The 12,970-nt window shown below is 35.3% G+C and overlaps 1 protein-coding gene across 1 annotated transcript in view; it reads left to right on the top strand.

Moving 5' to 3' along the window:
* The first annotated feature begins 1,003 nt into the window (after positions 1–1,003).
* Positions 1,004–12,970, top strand: part of LOC136846618 (acyl-coenzyme A thioesterase 9, mitochondrial-like) — a 136,800-nt gene continuing 124,833 nt past the window's right edge. The window contains exon 1 of the mRNA XM_067117514.1: positions 1,004–1,190. The gene's annotated coding sequence lies outside the window, so the exon portion shown is untranslated. The remainder of the gene's footprint in view (positions 1,191–12,970) is intronic.

The raw sequence follows: 12,970 nt of genomic DNA on the forward strand, positions 1-12,970 counted from the left end.
CCAAGTCGCCGAAGAGTTTGTTTTATTTCTGATGTAATAAGCAAAGCGTGTGTATATAAATAGATAGTCCTATACAGATTTGCCAGTTGTAAATCTATCAAAACTTTAAATATGTAGATCATGTTGCTAAATAAATGACACAGATTGATGGTGTTTTCTTCAGCCTCACGGTAATAACATCTGAGTTTTGCGTCTCTTTGTTTCCTGCCTTTTACTCTTCATCTGTTCCCTTTGGTACCTTCCTGTTTAGCTGTCCAACTTCTCTGACGTTCTCTCTAGAAACTACTCGGTGATCTCGTATGTCTAAGTTTGACTCAACAACTTTCTATAAGCCAAAAAAAAAGTGACAGACTCATCTGAGTCTAGAAATGTGACTCGCCGACCTCACGAGTCTAGAGATATGAATGTGACCACATATGAGGAATGTGATTCATCGAGCTCGTATAAGTCTAGAAACGTGACTCTGGCCTCGTTAAAATACTTAATCGTAATAATTAACTACTGGATTTGTTAATACCAGATTAGAATCAGTATTGCACAATCATTTATATTTATATATGAGCTTTACATAAAGTTGACAAATTATTTCTGACCTTCGTCTTTCCCAGTGGGTTTTTATTGCACCTTAACATTCTTAATTGGTCTTCCATATAGTTTTTTTTTTTTAATATGTTTGGCTTATTTAGCTTCCAGTTTCTTCTTACTGTTTCTTATTCTTAATTTCGTCTGCCTTCTGTACAGTTGAAGCTATGTAAGGAAATATTTTCTTTTTTTTTTTTACATACAAAACAGCCTTCAAATCAATTAACGTAATAAACGCTTCTTATGGATAGATGTACATATTAACGTATAAAGTTTCTTTTCCGTTGTGCTGAGGCTACAGACTCCAAGAATACCTTATCTGAATAAAAACAATTAATACTCGACAACAAATGGATCGAGTCAGGAATTCAATTTTTCGGGACGTTGAGGTTTTAATGTCACCCTAAACTGAGGAGAAGAAGACTATCTTTAGAACAGTCCAGTCGCGCGGTTGACCCGTTAGTAGCACCACTTGTTCTGGTAATATTTGTGCTTATCTTTGTGTGTATTTTTGTTAAATTCCCTCCATAGTGTACTGTTTATATCCCAACCTACGGCCTGGACCGAGGAAGTAGACCCAGTGTCTTGTGAGTCCAGTTTTGGATGCGGTGAGTACGAAGAACTTGAATTTTGTCCAGACAGGTTACTCTAGAGAAAGAGGCAGGCTTACGTGTTCAGGAATTAAGTTACTTTTTTTGGTAAATATGTCACTTGGGTGTAGCGCCATTGTTTTGCAATGGTTTAAGGCTACAACTACACTTCCTCTGTATTAGGCTACCCTTTGTCACATAGGTTATGACCTTTGTTAACCAGTCTTGGCTCGGCTTCGTTAGGTTAGACCTTAATGGAATGATCCTTACATCCTTTCGCGTGGATTATTATTAAGATATTTTGGCTCCTAGTAAGTTGACATTTATATATTTGGATGGTGGTGCTGCATGAGGGTAGCAAATAGTTCTTGTATATTTCATTTTAAATGCTGTTTATTATACCTTTTCTTGTTTACTGTAGGGAATAACTATCAGTGTACCCCAAATGTCGACGCCACGTATCAAAGAAAATTGTATCTTACTATTGCCACCGAGTGCATCTTTAAATTGTGTTTGGGTTTGAACCTATATTTATCATCCTAATTATATATTCAGTCAGAAATGTTTTATATCGGATACATAAAGGAATGAAGTGTTGATAGGCCTTTGTTACTATTGATTGTTGGGAGAAATGAGCTCCGTGGCGTTGTTGGTTCTGTGTATATGGCAACACTTCATTATGATTCCGAGTCATGCAAATCCCATTCTCAGAAGTTGCGCATACCTGTTAACACATTATTATTATTATTATTATTATTATTATTATTATTATTATTATTATTATTATTATTTATGGTGCTGTGTGGGTTTGCAAGTAACTCAGTATTTCTCATCTAGCCACTTTATTAGGTATAAACAGTTTTGTTTGTTCTTCGTAACAATGCTATTTAATTTTTAGAATAGGGGTCTTCAAACCAGACTCTGTAAAATGTATACAGTTAATATAATAGTAAAGAAATTTTTACCCAGTTTATAATTTCAGGGGACGCTTTTGTTCAACAGTTTTTCATAATTGGGCTTGTTTGCCTTGCAATATATATATATATATATATATATATATATATATATATATATATATATGTGTATTATTATGTGTGTGTGTGTGTGTGTGTATATAGTATATATAAACATACATATACTGTACATTTATAAATATAACATAAATGGACCATGCTATCATTGCAACAAGAAAAACATTAGGAAAATTAAGTTTAGGTAGAGAGCGGACATCTGCAGTGTTACATTGACGTGATAATGGTTCTGTTTTCATAATTCCGTCCGCCTCCTCACCCATCTGCAGACGCCTTTCCCATAATTTAGACTTTTATCTAATTCATTACACTGAGAAAGTGCAGGAAGAAAGCCTTATGTTTTTCATTCCTCTTCGGATTATTATGAAGTCATTGCAGTTTCACACGAAGCAATTTTTTCTGAGAAAATTGCTTGATGAATTAAGATATGAAAATGGATCATTTTCTACAGGAGTGATATCGGTAAGCTGCAATTTTTGCCGGAAAAACCCCCACTTATTTGTCAAAGGTAATGGATGGTGATGAGGAAAATTTCCGTCAATTATACTTTTATAATCTGGGGAGGTAAACGTGATAAACCGTGGCGGATCAGCTACTTTCCCTATGTTGTCATACATTTTGTATAATATATATATATATATATATATATATATATATATATATATATATATATATATATATATATATATATATATATATATATATACGTATTAAAATATCACATTTGGAGAGACCTGGGTTCAATCTGATGTGAGTCAGAAATTTATGTATATATATATATATTATATATATATATATATATATATATATATATATATATATATATATATATATATATATATATATATATATATATATATATATTTATTTTATAATATGTATGTATGTATGTATGTATATATATATGGGATAAACTTACTCTAAACCATTGCTTTGTCTTGGACTAGAAAAAAAGATCAATTTAACCTAACCTAACCTAGGGAGCTTCATCCTTACCCGGGCGCCGGGTCCTTACCTAGTCCTAGACTCGCTACATAACCTAACATATATGGCGGCGTCCTTACCTGGACGCCGGGTCCTTGCCTAGACCTAGACTCCCTACTTAACCTAACATAAGGGGCTCCATCCTTACTGACCCAAATCTGCATTCAATTCAAACAACCTCTCTATATTTGCATACTGTATTCTATTCTCAGATCCATTCACTCATTAACCTCTTTCTGCACTTACATGTAGGTCTTATGCTTCCAAAAGTATTTGCGTACTTAACCCAAATTCTTGTAATACTCGAATTCTTTTTTCCCTCTCTCATTTGTAGTGTATTCATGTCATGATCTTCGCTTCCACCACTTGTTAATTTTATTCCTTCTCCCCCCTCCCTCATATAACTACTAACAAACCGTTCTGACACCATATATGTTCTCCTCTTTTCCTTCCTATCACACTCATTCGTTATAATTACGTTTGTAGATTCACTCCTTCCTCCTCATCTCAATTTTTTTAACAGACCTTTCTTCACTGTTACGAAATAATGATCGGATGTACCTCCAGCCACTCCTCCTCTCGCCGTTTTCCCCTTCTCAAGTACACTTACGAACATCATTTATTTACACAACCTCCCGAGACAAAAGTTTATCTCGGCGTATAAAAATTTTCTTGAGAAAGTCCAGGAATTATGATAAACGAAAAGTGCTCGGAATTCTTGCCAAACTTCTGGGAACATTGCGAATAATTGCCCCTCTCCTTAAAGAAAATTTGCATGCAGTTTGACAAGAAAATTATTGATAATTCTTGATAATAATTCTCAAGGATGGGAGAAAGTAACACACTACGTTGAATTTTGACACGTGGAGCCTAAGAGAAAGGACTGACAAGAGAGAGAGAAAGAAGGGTGGTGGATGAGGAACGGTTACGATATCTGCAACTAGACTAAAGTTAGTAAGGAGAGAGAATATCTTTTGATGATTAGTTTCAATCGGTGTAGTAGTCTAAGGATTACCTCGTCGAGGTCCTCCCTTTCTGATGGTATATATTTATGATAGGGTACTGGACACACGTCAGTTTTTTTTTTTTTTTTTTCCTCTCTCGCTCTCCACCATTGGTGTTACCACAACTGTTAAACAATAGGTAGCTAATTCACTGCCCAGGTCAGCAGTGAATTCCGCTTGTTACCAAACAGACGAAGGGAAAGGGTTAAGAATAATTCTTGTATATGCTTACTAGTATTCAAAGGGGAGAGGTGGTGAGAAGGAATATCAAAAACCATCAAAGATTCTGAACTTATATACTGGAGATACTATGCTTGTGATAAAGTTCTTTAAAGTGTATGTACGGTAGTCTGCTTTCGTTGACTTTTCCAAAGAAAATATCGTCACCTGTAGGTTTCCCCGCTTTAATGAAACGGAAAATCTTCATCATATGGAAATTTTAGGTTCAAAAGAGTCTCTCTCTCTCTCTCTCTCTCTCTCCTCTCTCTCTCTCTCTCTCTCTCTCTCTCTCTCTCTCTCTCTCTCTCACCCAAGAGTTTTTGAAGTAACGTGTCAAGCTTTGAGGACCTATGGCAAATGCAAACTCCTATTTGACAGTATCCCTATCATGACAACTCCATCAGGATATCCCCAACAATCAAGTCCCTCCCCTACTCCATTACTCCCTGCCCCCTACACCCCTCCCCTACCATTGCTAAGCAGATAAACCCATAAGGTCAATCCACAAACCGCAGAGGATTCTTCTCAGTCGAGCAAAGAAGATCCCCAGCCCGTGGGAGATTTACGGCTGAGCTCTTCTGTTGAGGTTCGACTGTTGGCGAAGAGTGTGTTGGGGGCGTTTGTGGTGGTGGTGGTGGTTAGGAGGGAGGGAGATGGAAAAAACCTGTGCACATAGATTAGCTTAGCGTTAATATGCACACATTGGCTATTTTTGTATGGTATTGTACGGGGATGGTTCCGTTGAGGCTCGTCTGATGCAGTGCATTTATAAAAAACTAGACTCACCTGATGTTGAGATTAGACACACCAGATGTTTTACTTAACCGTGTCTTTTCAACTGAACGCTATATCGATCTCGGAGTTTAGACCTAACTAAAAGGAATTAATGCAGCCGGAAGCAGCCGCAATTGCTGCTCATTGCAAGACGGAAAACGACAACTACTTATTTCGATTCCCAATAGATCGACGATCAAAACTCAAAGCGTTCGGAAGTACCGAAGGTCGCCGGATGATCGGTCGGGACACATCACGGCCGACCGTGAGAAAACGCCGAAGTCTTCGGAAAAGGAAACGTGATTTAATTTGTGTGAGAATTGAGTCGTCAGTCTCGCACGCATGCGCGCGTTCCGAGCAGGCGTTGATTGCCCCGCGGCGGGTTCCTATGCAAGCAGTGAATCGCTTGATTTAAAAGGCGTCGTAAGAGGATGTGCTCTGGCGCCATTTGACGTTCAATTGCAGTATTTTAGAACGTAATAGTTGAGTCAGTAGCGACTTCAGACTTTTTCCCTTGTTATTGTTTTTTCTTAGACTGATACACAAAATTAATGCAGAGGAATACAAAAATATATAAAAGATAATTTTTGATCGCGCTGAACGAACCCGTATTATGTTAAGTAATACACTCTGAAAAATAAAGTTCATCAATGTTTATTTGTTTACATATTTATGCTCTTATTGTTTGCTAATGTTGCAGTTGTCTGATTGTAAGTAGAGGCTTGAAGCATTAAAATTTGAAAATAAGACTGAAAAAGCAGTAGGCATCTAAGGCTTTTTCTTCTCTCTAACAAAGGCTCACGGCCACATTACCTCGCTATGAAAAGATTACCCAGAGGATGACTGTACGGACACGGACACCCAAGTGGGGCTGCTACTGCAATGAAGGACCAGGGACCTTGATTGGTACACGACGAGGGACCTTTGTGACTGGCCTACCATAACGACAGTTGTAAACATCGGGTCGTAATGGTGGGAATAGGAGGGGAATCCTAAACCAATCACTTCCTTTCTGTATCCCTAGACCCATTACACACGCGCTCTCGCGCACACAAACAAACAAACAAGCGCACACACTGACCTCGATGACTGAAGAGGCAGGATGTTGCCTTGTTTCCAGTAACATCATCATCATCATCACCATTATCATCATCACCATCATCATCCTTCTAACCTTGGAAACGACTGGATGATCGCTTCTTCGCAACTTTTAGATCTCGGGAAAGAAAAAAAAATGGTTTTGTATCCGGCTTTGCGGTAGAAAAGAATGGACGGATTATAATACGGATCTTGCGTTACGAATTGGGAAAGCCAAGATTGGGATTTTATATTTGTCGAATGGGTCATCAGCAACCATTAGGCATTATGTGTTCTTCCGGTCGTTTTCTCGAGGAATCCGAGTGACTTACTGTACAGTGTTTGTTGGTTCTTTGATGTTGCTGGGTTAAACTTTACACTTTGTCCCTAAAAATGTTGGTGGAACGGTAATATAAATAAAAGAGAGAGAGAGAGAGAGAGAGAGAGAGAACTGGGGTAAACTTAACATTAAGTCCCTTAAAATGTAGATCGAACGGTAATATGAATAAAGATGAGATAAGAGAGAGAGAGAGAACTGGGGTAAACTTAACGTTTTGCCGGATAAAATAAAAGAGAGAGAGAGAGAGAGAGTGGAAGAGTAATATAAATAAAGAGAGAGAGAGAGTAGAATGTAAACTTTAACATTAAGTCCCTTAAAATGTAGATCGAACGGTAATATGAATAAAGATGAGATAAGAGAGAGAGAGAGAACTGGGGTAAACTTAACGTTTTGCCGGATAAAATGTAGGTGGAACGGTAATATAAATAAAAGAGAGAGAGAGAGAGAGAGAGAGAGAGAGAGAGAGAGAGAGAGAGAGAGAGAGAGAGAGAGAACTGGGGTAAACTTAACATTAAGTCCCTTAAAATGTAGATCGAACGGTAATATGAATAAAGATGAGATAAGCGAGAGAGAGAGAACTGGGGTAAACTTAACGTTTTGCCGCATAAAATGCAGGTGGAACGGTAATATAAATAAAAGAGAGAAAGGGAGAGACAGCGAGAAATAGGGTAAACTAAACATTTTACCGAGTAAAATGCAGGTGGAACGATAATGTAAATAAAGGAGAGACAGAGAGAGAGAGAGAGCGATCTTGCAGTAAACCGTTTCAAGTCAGTTTATATTTTAAGAAGGTAACATTCTATTAGGAATGATGCTTAAAATTACGTCTCCAGAGATTTGTCAGATCTCGAGGTCCTACTTATCTTTAATAATGAAAAATGATAGACCAGGTGAGGTTGTAAATTTTGAAGATGGCTATAAAGTGGGTTTCTACGGTGTGGTGACTGCTTGGTCAAGTTGCTTCTTAAAACTTTGTGAGATTCCTAATTTCTGAGAGCTGTGTTCTGGAAAGGAGGGATTTTTCCTTTAGTTTAAGCTAAGCTGTTGCTCTGTTGAGCACCCTACGGATGACTAGTAGCTATCTGGCAATTCTTTTATCAATATTAAAAGGGGGCGGATTCTTCACCCTTGGGAGATTATTAACTTACTTGGAGGTAGTTACATTTCTCTCTCTCTCTCTCTCTCTCTCTCTCTCTCTCTCTCTTATACATATCTATCTATCTATCTTCATCTATATATATGTGTGTGGGTGTTACAATAAGATCGTGAAACCAGGCATTTGACGAAATCCCTGAACTGTTCAGGGAATTCGTGAAATCACCAATTCACTTAGGAACATTTGATCCCCAAGGGGCTAGTACTAAACACAGCGAAAAAGCGATTCATCTACACTGTTTCGCCGTGTTTAGTACTAGCCCCTCGGGGATCAAATGTCCTAATTGCATTTGATCCCCGAGGGGCTAGTACTAATTAAAGCGAAACATTTGATCCACTGAGGGGCTAGTACTAAACACGGCGAAACAGTGTACATGAATCACTGTTTCGCCGTGTTTAGTTCTAGCCCCTCGGGGATCAGATGTCCTTAAGTAAACTAGTGATTTCACGAATTCCTGAAAATTTCAGTGATTTGTGAAATCCTTGTTTACAGTCTTACTGTAACACACATATATATATATATATATATATATATATATATATATATATATATATATATATATATATATATATATATATATTATATTATATATATATATATATATATATATATATATATATATATATGTGTGTGTGTGTATATATGTATGTATATATATATATATATATATATATATATATATATATATATATATATATATATATATATATATACATATACATATACATATACACATATATACAAACCTTATTTCTCTCTGCGTTGGTTGTCATTTAGCGTGAAGTCCATGCTATTAGCTAATCCATCATTATCATCGAACCTACACCGCTAAGTGGAGATAAATGCCTTCTCTAGGACCTATTATCATGAGCTCCGTATTTTGTGGTCGCGAGGATGATTGTAATTCATACATGATAACGGAAAAAATCTCAATAATAATTAATCAGGATGTTTTCCCGGTTTCTGATACATGGCGAAATACTTGTATGAAACCCTCTATACTGTGATACATTATCTCACAATCCAAAACTTCCATTGTTTCTAAAAAAAAATTCGCTCATTTTCAAAATGCGGTTAAAATTGACAGTGAACGGTAACTGCGAATTTGCTGCTATGACATATAAGAGAGTGTCGTGAATCTTTATATAATAGAATTTTTTACTCGAATCGAGTAAATAATTATTTAAATCATGTTTTTGTCTACACAAATTAAAGTCATTGGTCAGACACCGAAAATGAAAATACTTAGTACTAGATGGATAACAATAAAAAAAATAAATAATAATAATAATAATAATAATAATAATAATAATAATAATATTATTATTAATAATATTAATAATAATGTTAATGTTAATAATAATTTTTATTATTATTATTATTATTATTATTATTATTATTATTATTATTATTATTATGCAATGTAAGACATTTAACTCTTCTTAATCACTCTCATTACCAAGGGATTACGAAATCCTAAAGGAATTGCGTGACCACCGGTTCTTATCTGATTATCTCAAAAGATACGAGATTGCAACTACGCTTCCTCCCTTTTCCCACAGTTAAGCACGATTTGAAAATGTCTTGATGTGATGCAACAGGCTGTAATTGAAGATCTGATTATATATGTATGTATATCATTATATATATATATATATATATATATATATATATATATATATATATATATATATATATATATATATATATAATATATATGTATATATATATGATATATACATATACAGTATGTAGATATATATTATATATATATATATATATACATATATATATATGATAATAGTTATTCGTTTTGGGAAGCCTTCCTAAACATTCGTTTTTTTTTTTTTAAATAATCTCAGTTAACTTGCCTTCCTATCATCATTCCAAATTTGTCTTCACTTAGTCAGCAATAGGGAAGCTGACCTAGCAGGTTTCAACCAAATTTCATTCCACAGCCCACTGGCTGAATAATAATATGTAGTGTTTTCCAAAACTTTGTTTCCATTCAATATGAATGACGTTAGATTTTTTTTTAAAGTTTCCGGCTTTCAGGTTTGACATAGCTGTATCATCTAAATCAGATGTTGCTTGTTAAGGTACATTGTTTACTTACTTAATAATGGCAAAGAAATAAGTATTTGTGGGTTTTTGCCAAATTTGGTGCCGTCGAGAGCGAATCAGTGTTCCTTGAAGTCATGAGGACATTGTATTAGAGAGTGTAGTATACACATTTAGAAATAATAACTTCATCATTTACCCAATCATGCCAGTTATTATTTGCTCTATATATTATGATAACGTGATCTCACATGGTTTTCAGTCCAATTATGCAAATTCATAGCCATTACACAATACATTCAAAATGTACATTTAAGAGAACTCGTTTTAGAATGTCACTTGCATATTATGCGTTCCAAATCCTGTATAATTTTCGACTTTATCTAATGCAAACTATATAAAAAAAACTATCTTAATTGATTCGTCTCAACTTCCGGAACATTCTCAAATTGAAGCGATGCGGCATCAATGATTACAATTGAGCGATAACCTTCAGAGGTAAGTTTTCCAGTTATTCAAAAAGAAAGTATTTAGAGGAGCGAAGGTAATCTGATAACCTCTCGGCTTTGCTGAAATTAAGAGAAGGAAGAGGAAAGTTCAAGGAAGGTTATTTATTAATTTGTGTAATCTGATTCCGCTTAAAACTTCTTCGCTCGTTTTAGATCTGGTAAAATGGCGTGTCGGGAGTGAGTCGGGGGAGTTTTATATAATGCTGAGGTTATATTCATTAAAATACGTTTTAGCTGTGACACAAATACACAAACGCACACAAACTCATGCATATATATATATATATATATATATATATATATATATATATATATATATATATATATATACATATACACGTATACATACATACATACGTACACACATCACATATATTTGTATGTATGTATACGTATAATACATACACATATATATGTATGTATGTATAATATCCCCACACGCATTTAACTAACATCAGTGGTCGAACAATCAGTGATATATGAATTTATGCAGATGTAACATTCTTGAAATATATTAAAAATTAGGCAACATCGTTGTCGGAGAGAGAAAAGCAATTATTTTACTTTTAAAACTGGCCGTTTCTGGTATAACGAACGTCATAATCATTATTACTTTTATTATTGGTTCAAAGACAAGTTTCGCATATTTTTCAGTCCTTTAAGCGTCTAATAAACTCAAATTTATTAAGTTCCGTTTATTTGCTTCTTATTACTATGCCATAAAAGTTTCTGTCCCGTAGGAGGGTAGTGCCGTCAGTGAACCTCTTGCGGTGCACTGTAGGCATTACTTCAGGTTCTTTGCAGCGTGCCTTCGGCCCCTAGCTGCAACCCCTTTCGTTCCTTTTACTGTACCTCCTTTCATATCCTCTTTCTGCCATCTTACTTTCCACCCTCTCCTAACAAATTGATTCATAGTGCAACTGCGAGGTTTTCTTCCTGCTACACCTTTCAAACCTTATACTGTCAATTTCCGTTTCAGCGCTGAATGACCTCATAGGTCCCAGTGCTTGGCCTTTGGCCTAAATTCTATATTCAATTCAATTCAATTCAGTTCAGTTCAGTTCAGAAAACTTTCTGTTTCAGTAATTCCTAACGATTCCCGTGACAATCTTATATCATTTATGGCGAAATCGTCTACGATTCACAGTTAGGCATAATTTCCTTATCCACCGCGGTGTGAAATTCGATAATTACATAAATGAGGTACCATAACTGACCACGATTAAGGCCAGAGTTGCCTTGGAGTAAGGGAGATATTATAGTCGTAGCTGTCTTGACCTGAAAATTACGTCATATTTCCAATTTGAGATTCAGGGAGGCGGAGGTGTCTAATAATCGCTAGTGAAAAATGTGGAACTTTCCCCAGAGGATGTTAAGCAGTTGGAACCTCGTAAGTTCAAGCGGAGATGCATTGCATTACTACCTTAAAGCAATTCTTGTATTTTGATAACCTACTTTCATTTTTATCTAATTATTTATTGATTTGTTCGTTCCTTTTTCTTTTCTAATAACTGATCTCTCCTTTCTGCAATTCCCATTACCTTCTCTTCCTTCTCTCAAATGAACACGATACTATTTTGAAGCTTGAATTTCAAGTCAGTGGTCCCTGTGGGCTTGTTCCAAATGTATAAGGTTCATCCTCTGAATAATAATAATAATTTAAGGAAACCGTGGACCGTAGCCTGGCCAGCTATGTTTCGAAGACGATGGAATATATTTAGATTAATGCTCTAAAGGTTTGACCTATATTTTTTGGTAGCTGTTAGGCCTAATGGTTATTGTTTGGTAGCCGCTGTTAGGCCTAATGATTATTGTTTGGTAGCCGTTGTTAAGCCTAATGATTATTGTTAGGTAGCCGCTGTTAGGCATAATGATTATTGTTAGGTAGCCGCCGTTAGGACTAATGATTATTGTTAGGTAGCCGCTGTTAGGCCTAATGATTATTGTTTGGTAGCCGTTGTTAGGCCTAATGATTATTGTTAGGTAGCCGCTGTTAGGCCTAATGATTATTGTTTGGTAGCCGCTGTTGGATTTAACGCGCTAGGCCTGACACTTATTATATAGTAGCCATTCGTGCACGGAAGCTAGTAGCATTTTTCCTACGTAATATCGTGTGAAGATTCCACGGTAAACAATGGGTTGAAAAACAGCGTTAACCTTGAAGTCAGTATCGCGATAATTCGCTCTACTATCAATTTCACTTCCTTAACAATGTGTGAAATATGTGTTAAGTGGTTCGACGACATGATAAATGTTACCTGTCGTAACGCCGGAGTTTCGGCCCCTGGTCATGGATTTCGAGTTTCGCTAAATTTCAGAATTTCCCAGTATATTATGTTCATGAATTTATATATAATATATATATATATATATATATATATATATATATATATATATATATATATATATATATATATATATATATATATATATATATATATATTCTTTCTACATACAAGGGGTGACTTTAATCTGCTAATGAACACCTGAAAGTATTTATTTAGAAGTTAAAATAAACCCCCTTTGATTTTATATAAATATATATATATATATATATATATATATATATATATATATATATATATATATATATATATGAGCTGAAACAAAACTGTAAAACAACGGAAAAGAAGCTGTAAGTTT

Source organism: Macrobrachium rosenbergii, chromosome 15 (assembly GCF_040412425.1).
Source record: "Macrobrachium rosenbergii isolate ZJJX-2024 chromosome 15, ASM4041242v1, whole genome shotgun sequence".
NCBI classification, from domain to species: domain Eukaryota; kingdom Metazoa; phylum Arthropoda; class Malacostraca; order Decapoda; family Palaemonidae; genus Macrobrachium; species Macrobrachium rosenbergii.